The 8,355-nt window shown below is 33.8% G+C and overlaps 1 pseudogene; it reads right to left on the reverse strand.

Moving 5' to 3' along the window:
• Positions 1–3,640: 3,640 nt before the first annotated feature.
• LOC145511863 (U2 spliceosomal RNA) lies at positions 3,641–3,759 on the reverse strand (annotated as a pseudogene).
• Positions 3,760–8,355: the final 4,596 nt, after the last annotated feature.

The raw sequence follows: 8,355 nt of genomic DNA on the forward strand, positions 1-8,355 counted from the left end.
CTTCATGGGAGGCTCTTGAAATAACATATAAAAATGATGGTGGCTTGACTTGACTAGTATTAAAAGGTAAACATGTCAAAATTTATGGATGAGATTTTGGGTTTGAGAAAATAGAAACATTCCATGAAATTAAAAGATGCTTACTCCTTGGATGAAAAGTTATGACCAACCTAGACAGAATATTAAAAAGCAGAGACATTACTTTGCCCGCAAAGGTCTGTCTGGCTAAGGCAATGGTTTTTCCAGTAGTCATGTGTGGATGTGAGAGCTGGACTATAAAGGAAGCTGAGCATGGAAAAATTGATGCTTTTGAACTGTAGTGTTGGAGAAGACTCTTGAGAGTCCCTTGGACTTCAAGGAGATCCAACCAGTCCATGCTAAAGGAGATCAGTCCTGGGCGTTCATTGGAAGGACTGATGTTGAAGCTGAAGCTCCAATACTTTAGCCACCTGTTGCAAAGAGCTGACTCATTTGAAAAGACCCTGATGCTGGGAAAGATTGAAGGCAGAAGGAGAAGGGGACGACAGAGGATGAGATGGTTGGATGGCATCACCAACTCGATGGACATGAATTTGAGTAAACTCTGGGATTTGGTGATGGACAGGGAGGCCAGGCGCGCTGTGGTCCATGGGGTTGCAAAGAGTCGGACACGACTGAGTGACTGAACTGAACTGAAGAATGATAACAAGATTTTTGGCCTATGCAACTAAGAAAATGCAATTGTCATTATCAAAGGTGGGAATGGCTGTGGAATGGGTAGGTATGACAACATATCAGTAATTCAATGTTAGATAAATTGATTTAAAGCTGCACGCTTGTCATGAGCTCTACCATATTATATGGAAAATTTTGTTATGACTCAAAGGAAAGTAAAATTAATATGCAAATTGATTCTTTTAAGACACAATTAGTAGTACTCATTCAAATATATTACATTTTCATTTTTAAGAACTGAGTGAGAAGAGAAAACATAACTTTTAACATGGATAGATTTATTTACACTCCTCAGCTTATAAAAATTGAAAAATGTTTCTAAAATATGAAATTCTAACATTAAACCATAGCACTATCTTACTTATACCATAATTTCTTCTTTTCTGGATTTATTCTACCAGTTTTATATTATTTCTGTTTGTGTAAAAATGTATGCCAGCTGTTCAGCATGAAAATTTTAAAAGGTGATATTATCATTGGCTTTCTGGGAAAACGACTTACTTTTCTGAAGTTGTCATTAGCTTCACATCAGAATTCATAGCTTCACATCAAATATTCTGAATACTTTCAGAATACTTTCAGAATATTTCAGAATGTAGCTTACATTATTTTCAATGTGATTGTTTCATTTTTTTGTTTACTGATAACATGGACATTTTTAAAGAAACCTATTTACTCCTCTGAAATCTCAGTATTTGTATCATATTCTTCAACTCCAATGTTCTCTTTCCTTGTTTATTTTTATTTCCTCTTTATATCTCACTATTTTTGTTTTTGTAAGCTATTATATTTTTATTGCACTCCTCATTACTTAAATTTTTATCATTCACATTTTTCTACTTTCCCTTTAAAGAAAATACATCAAGGAAAGATATGAAGGCATTTTTGAATTGGCAAAAGCTGATAAGATGAAAAGATTATAGCATGTAGATTTACATAACAAAATAATTCATTGTAAAACATTGAGAGGATTCATTATAATTTTCATACTTTTATGATTTTAATTGTATTAGAGTAAGTCATTTTTCCAGCCTGAAATTCTTTGAAATACATAAAATATATATTTCAGTTAGAAATTGAAGTTCTCTAAGGGCAGCGAGGAACAGACATGGTGTTTGAGTATGTGGATTTGTTGTGACAGGTTTCATGATTACCCATGAGTAGCATTACATCTGTATATTTTATGTGCGTGCTACATTTAAGAAAAAACCATTCCTGTGCCAAGATGTTATAGGCAAAATACACTTGGAATTGTAACTGACCATATGAAAACTGGAGATGGAGGCTGCTTCCAAATACTTTACAAGCATTAAATATTATCTGCCAAATGACCACAGAGAATGTCTTCATTTGCCTAAAATGATCTATTCATGCTGAAAATTATTAGAAACATATAGTAAGTAATATTTTAGCAGGTGAGTGAAAGTTATCAAGAAGCTGCATGTGTGTATATGAAGAGGCCAGTTGGGTGCAAAGACTCTATATAAAGTGACAAATGACAGAACTAGAGCTCTTCTTTATTCTGATCTATCTATAGACAAGAGGTTGCTTTGCTATGAAACTAAGAAACACGTATATGGCATGTCAGTATGATAGTGTGAATTTCACAAATAAATCCAATACCTAGACTTTTGTGCAAGTCCCTCTGCATATTATTTATGTTTTTCTAAATGTTGTATGATCACTTGGAGAGAAATGTGATCAAGCAGTTGTTCATTAATAACTACCAAGCTTATATGTATAGGTACAACTTTTTTTTCTTATTCAAGGTATGATGGATACTAATGCATGAAGATATTAGCTGTCAGAATACTTTCCATGTCAAATATTATACATTAAAATTGAAGTGAGATAGTGAAGTTTTCTTTCTTTATATAAATGGATTCCTGTTTTAACAGGTAAGAAAAACTCATCATATCTATTTGATGATTAATATCCACAGCCTACACTGTCAAAAATTAAACAGGCAAAACAAGAAAAACAATTTTTCTTAATGCTGAGATACAGCAGCCTTAAACAAGGGAAAATAGATTATCTGCCCACTCAACTTTCAGAAATGGATTTATAAGCTGTATTATTTTGGGTAATTTAAAAGCATACTTAGGAGTTTCAGAGCATAAAATCATCAGACACTCAAACATTTGAATCCTACCTTATTCTTATCTCCTCTATTACCAATGAGTCAAAATTTATCTTTTTATAAGCTGGTGTCATGCCATATCTAACTGCAAATCTGGTTGTTGTACATCCTGATAAATTCCTTCTGGAACTCCATACTAAGGAGAAACCTCTTAAATATTGCAAAGATGATCCTCATGATGCCCCAGCCTCTGTAATTTAACTCCCCAGAACCCTGAGTCAAAAATGGTTCTCCACATACATAGTACTGTTTCACATCTCTACTTTGTCTATCTTCAGAATTCATGGAAATCACTGTCCAGGATGGGTTATTTGTGTTCTTCCTACAGACTCCTATAATTGGCTCAGACTTATAAAGGTCACAGTTCACATAGTCACTCAATCTTCACCACAGCCCTATGCATTAGATAATATTATTCCATTCATAGATAATTGGGGCACAGAAGAGTTTGGCAAAAATATTATAAGTGGTAAAACTGGGTTGAATTCAGAGAGCCTGGGGTGACAATCTCTGCACTTGACCACTGCACTACAGAGGTGTATCTTACACACACACTGCTACCATTCCATTAACCTTGTGAGTTTAAGTGTGAAAGTTGCTGTGGTGTTCAACTCTTTGCAACCCCATAGACTTTATCCTGCCAGGCTCCTCTGTCCATGGAATTCTCCAGGCCAGAATCCTTGAGTGGGTTGCCATTCCATTCTCCAGGGGATCTTCCCAACCCAGGGATCGAACTCAGGTCTCCCACACTGCAGGCAGATTCTTTACCATCTGAGCCTCCTATTCAAACTCTTACTTCCAAGAATCCATTTAATATATATGTCCTCAGATAGAGGATGTATCAGATGTTAAACTGATAAAACAGATGCTACATTTGATCTTAGCCAAAAGGCCGAGAGAATTATTCATTCTTTCTCTTCTGACAGTTTCTTGAAGACAAAGGCCCATATTACTCAACTTTGTGTAAAAAAGTACCTATCATAGTAGTTATTTCACAACAACACAATATACAAATATATCAAATTAAATTTAAAACAGATGTTAAATATCATCTTTTGTCCAGTTCCTGACACATACACTTAATTTTTTGAAGGGTTAAAGGAAAGGAACAAAGGTTAAGAAGTAAGGAAGAGGGAAGAGGTAGAGATAGGCTACTTTTAGAGTATTGCAGAAGAATAATTAAAAGTACAATTTCTCCCAATCAAGAAACACTCCACAAAGGGAGTAGAGAAATAATACATTTTTATTATTTAATTAGCGATGCCCATCACAGGCAATCTGCTGAAATTGTAAAGACAGAAATCTAATCCATTTATATAGACAACAATTGCAGTCCATGACAGACATATTTTTAAGGTAAGCAGCAATTGGTTTTCAAGTAAGTCTTGACAGAATCATTCGTGACAAGTAGTATATCCTAACTTTATCTTTACCTGGTAATTGGGTTATGCTAGCTAATTGGTGTTACCTAGAGAAAAAAAAAATTCTCATATCTATGACAGGAGTAGTTTAGCAACTTGGAGCAAATTTCTGCCCACCAAAATTGGGTTCCTATCCTCTCACAGAAACTGGGATATAGGGGTGTTATCTCCCTAGATGTTACATTTCATAGGGATAGCTTCCAGGTTTCTGAGAAAGACATTCCTAGGTCAGAAATCTGACTAAATGACAATCTAGTCTTCAAAATTATTTACATTTCAAAGAGAGGAGAAAGTACTTACAACAACTCTAAAATAAGTCCTCAAAAATAAGAGAAGGAAAATCTTTTATTTTCAACAGGGAGAATTAAGCTTCTCATTTTTAATATGTACGTGTCCTTACAGGAACAATGACTAAAAAGAAAGTCAGAGGAAGTGTAGTATATTGGGAAAGGCCAGATTTGCCACTTCCTAGCCCTTTTCTTGGAGGGCGTATTTAATCTCTGTGGGGCTCTGCTTTTCATCTTTAGAGTGAGTGAGCAGCATTGGATATTATTTAATGTCATGTTTGGATTTATTGCTCTATTTCAAAATAATGAAAAGACCGAGGATTCAGTGAGGATGGCAGGTGGTATTTTTCACATCCACACTTGTTTGAACTTTAATTACTCTGATCTCTCTAATACACAGTCAGTGACCTACCTTGAACACTTATAAACCTCTAAATCACAAGGAAATTAGAATTACTATGTTCCTATCATACACTTAACAGACATGTTTAAAAAGTATTGCTAACCTGAGTAAGTGTGTATGGAAGGAAAGGACAACTCTCTTTCACATTACTGAATACTTTAACAATGAGTAATGGACAAAAAAGAAAGATTTTTCTTGCTAATATTTTTTCTTTACATTATTTCTAGAGACTAATGCTAGAATTGTGGCTTTGCACTATCACTCTCTGAGTTATGGGGACTTACAAATACTATTCCCTTAGTCTATGGACATGCATAAGTTTTTTTTTGTGTGTGTGTGTGTGTGTGAACTCTTCTGTTCCTTAAAAACAAAAACAAAATTCTGCAGGAACAGGGATGCTAATATATATATATATATATATATATATACACACACACATAATCTGAGAATTGTTTTCTTACACAGCTTACTTTAAAGAAAATCCTGGTAGTCAATCTAAGTTAAAACCTTTAACCCTTTAATATTTCTGCTAAATAAATATTTACAGGAAAAAAAGAAGAAAAACACTTGCTTACAAGATGATTATCTCTGCAGAAAAAAATTGATTAATTGCTTGCGCCCCCACCTCCCAGTGTTCAAGAAGCTTTTCTTCTGAGTTTAATTCTCAAATGTGTAGAAAAAGTCCTAAAGAAGTAATCTACACAAAACTGCATGAGTAGTAAATCTATACACCCCCTTGGAATGAAGTATATTATTGCACATGGTTTGTATGAGTGTTTTGGAGCTACAGACATCATAAGGTGACTTCAGGGCAGAGGATGTAACTGCATCTATTTGGAATGTATTGAGCACCTCAGAAAAAAAAAAAAATGTAAATATTTGGTCCCAGTCTCTTCCTTAAGGAGTAAATGAGAAATGATGGTAATGACTGAAAAAAAAAATCTTTCCTGCAAAGCTATTTTGAACTCTTTCCCAAAAGAATGCCCACAGTTTTTTCATTCTGTTTTTGATGGATGGATCATGATGAAAAATTAACTTTGCTTTCCATTTAAAAAAAGCTTTTCTGCTTTTGCATAAACTATACTGAATAAAGTTGTGTCATGCCATATTTGTCTACACATTACATTCTTATTACATGTATTTCTATTTTTATCTGCCTTTCTTAACTCTATGACCTCAACTTTTACCTCAATTCCCTCATTTTACTTAAATCATATGGGTTTCTGGGAGACTATAGAATAAGATTCTATTTTAAGGACATTATGCCACCAGATAATTCGACATAGATAATACCTCCAAATACTCCATATCAACTATCATGTTCTCAATGAGGCTTAGTGGCCTATCTATTATACTTGCAAACCCCTCTTCCATTATAAGGTAAGACTCATTATTTCATTTTATGTGGTAAGATATATTTATATGTAAAACATACAATTTTTCATTTTTAAGTGTACAATTCAGTGATGTTAATTACATTCACAATATTGTACAATATATCACCACTCTTTTAAAAATGTTTTCATCAGCCCAAGCAGAAACATTTTGAATATTAAGCAATAAATCCCCATTCTCCTCTTTCCCAGCTTTTTGTAACTTCTAATCTACTTTCTAGGTCTATGGATTTTCCTATTCTATATATTCATATAAATGGAATCATATGACAGTTCTCCTTTAGTGTCTGGAATGTTTCACTTATCATGTTTTCAAGATTCATCCATGTTGTAACATGTATCAGAACATCTTTTTATAGCTGAAGAATATCCCATTGTAAGGAATTTTTGCTTATCCATTCATCTGGTGGAAACTTGGATTGTTTAAATCTTTTGGCATTGTGACTAATGCTGCAATGAACACTAGTATATGAATATTTGAGTACTTACATCCAATTATTTTGGGTATATACCCAAGAATGGGATTGTTGGGTCATATAGTAATTGTATGTTTAGAAGAACTGCCATACTGTTTTCCAGAGTGAATGTATCATGTTTCCCAGAGTGAATGTACCATTATACATTTCCATCAGTAATTTATAAGGGCTTCAAAATTTGAGAAGGCAATGGCAACCCACTCCAGTACTCTTGCCTGGAAAATCCCATGGACGAAGGAGCCTGGTAGGCTGCAGTCCATGGGGTTGCTGAGTCGGACACGACTGAGCGACTTCAGTTTCACTTTTCACTTTCACGCATTGGAGAAGGAAATGGCAACCCACTCCAGTGTTCTTGCCTGGAGAATCCCAGGGATGGCAGAGCCTGGTGGGAGGCCATCTATGGGGTCACACAGAGTCGGACACGACTGAAGCGACTTAGCAGCAGCAGCAGCAAAATTTACATATCCTTTCAGACCATTTTTTTGTTTTTGATTTAAATTGTCATAATTCTAGTTGTTGTGAAGTGGCACCTAATAGCAGTTTTGATTTGAATTTTCTTAATGAATAATGATGTTGAAACATTTTCATTTGCTTATTGGCTATTTGAATATCTTATTTGGACAAGCGTCTCTTCAAGTTCTTTGCCAATTTGTAAACTTGTTTGTCTTTTTGTTGTTGAGTTATATGAATCTTTTACATATTCTGGATATGAAACTCTTATTAGATACATGGTTTGCAAGTATTCTCTCCCAATCTGTAGGTTGTCTTTTACTCTTTAGATAGTGTCCTTTGATACTATATTAGAGTTTCCAAGAGAAGAGCATCAATATCATATATATGGTGTACATAATATCATGTTACAAAAAGGCTGTTGGATTTTGGTAGTGATTGTGTTGAATTTTAACAATTTTGTTTTCCTACCCATGAACATGGAATGTCTTTTCATTTATTTAGATCTTTAAATACTTTCAGCAATATTTTAAAGCCTTCCGTGTATATAAGTCTCTCATCTTCTTGACTTAATTTATTCCTCTGTATTTTATTATTTTATATTTTCTTATAAATGTAATTACTTTAATTTCCTTTTTGGATTATTTATTGTTGGTATATAGAAACAATATTTTTTAATCATTGTTATGGATTAAAATATTCAAGGGAAATTCAAATAATTTTTAGAAATGTAAATACTCCTTATTTTTGGAAAAAATCTTCCGAAGAAATTATGTATTTATCTGCAACTATGAATCAGAGTCTCTTCCTACATTGGTTAGGGAGGTGGGAAAAGATTAAAATTGAGATTTATATTTAGACTGTGAATATAAAGGGGAAGTTAAAATTAGCTTAAAGCAATTACCAGCAATTTGCATTGCGGATTAGTTGAAATGGGTGAAAGACAGTTTATTTTCAAAATACCAGGGCTTATGGAAATATTGAAATCTCTATGTCCATCTTGCTAAATTTTTGATATAGGGACTAGGCAAAAACTTAATGCCATCTTGAAATAACATAAAATCTTCATA

Source organism: Giraffa tippelskirchi, chromosome 6, assembly GCF_054371585.1.
Source record: "Giraffa tippelskirchi isolate mGirTip1 chromosome 6, T2T-mGirTip1v1.2.pri, whole genome shotgun sequence".
NCBI lineage: Eukaryota > Metazoa > Chordata > Mammalia > Artiodactyla > Giraffidae > Giraffa > Giraffa tippelskirchi.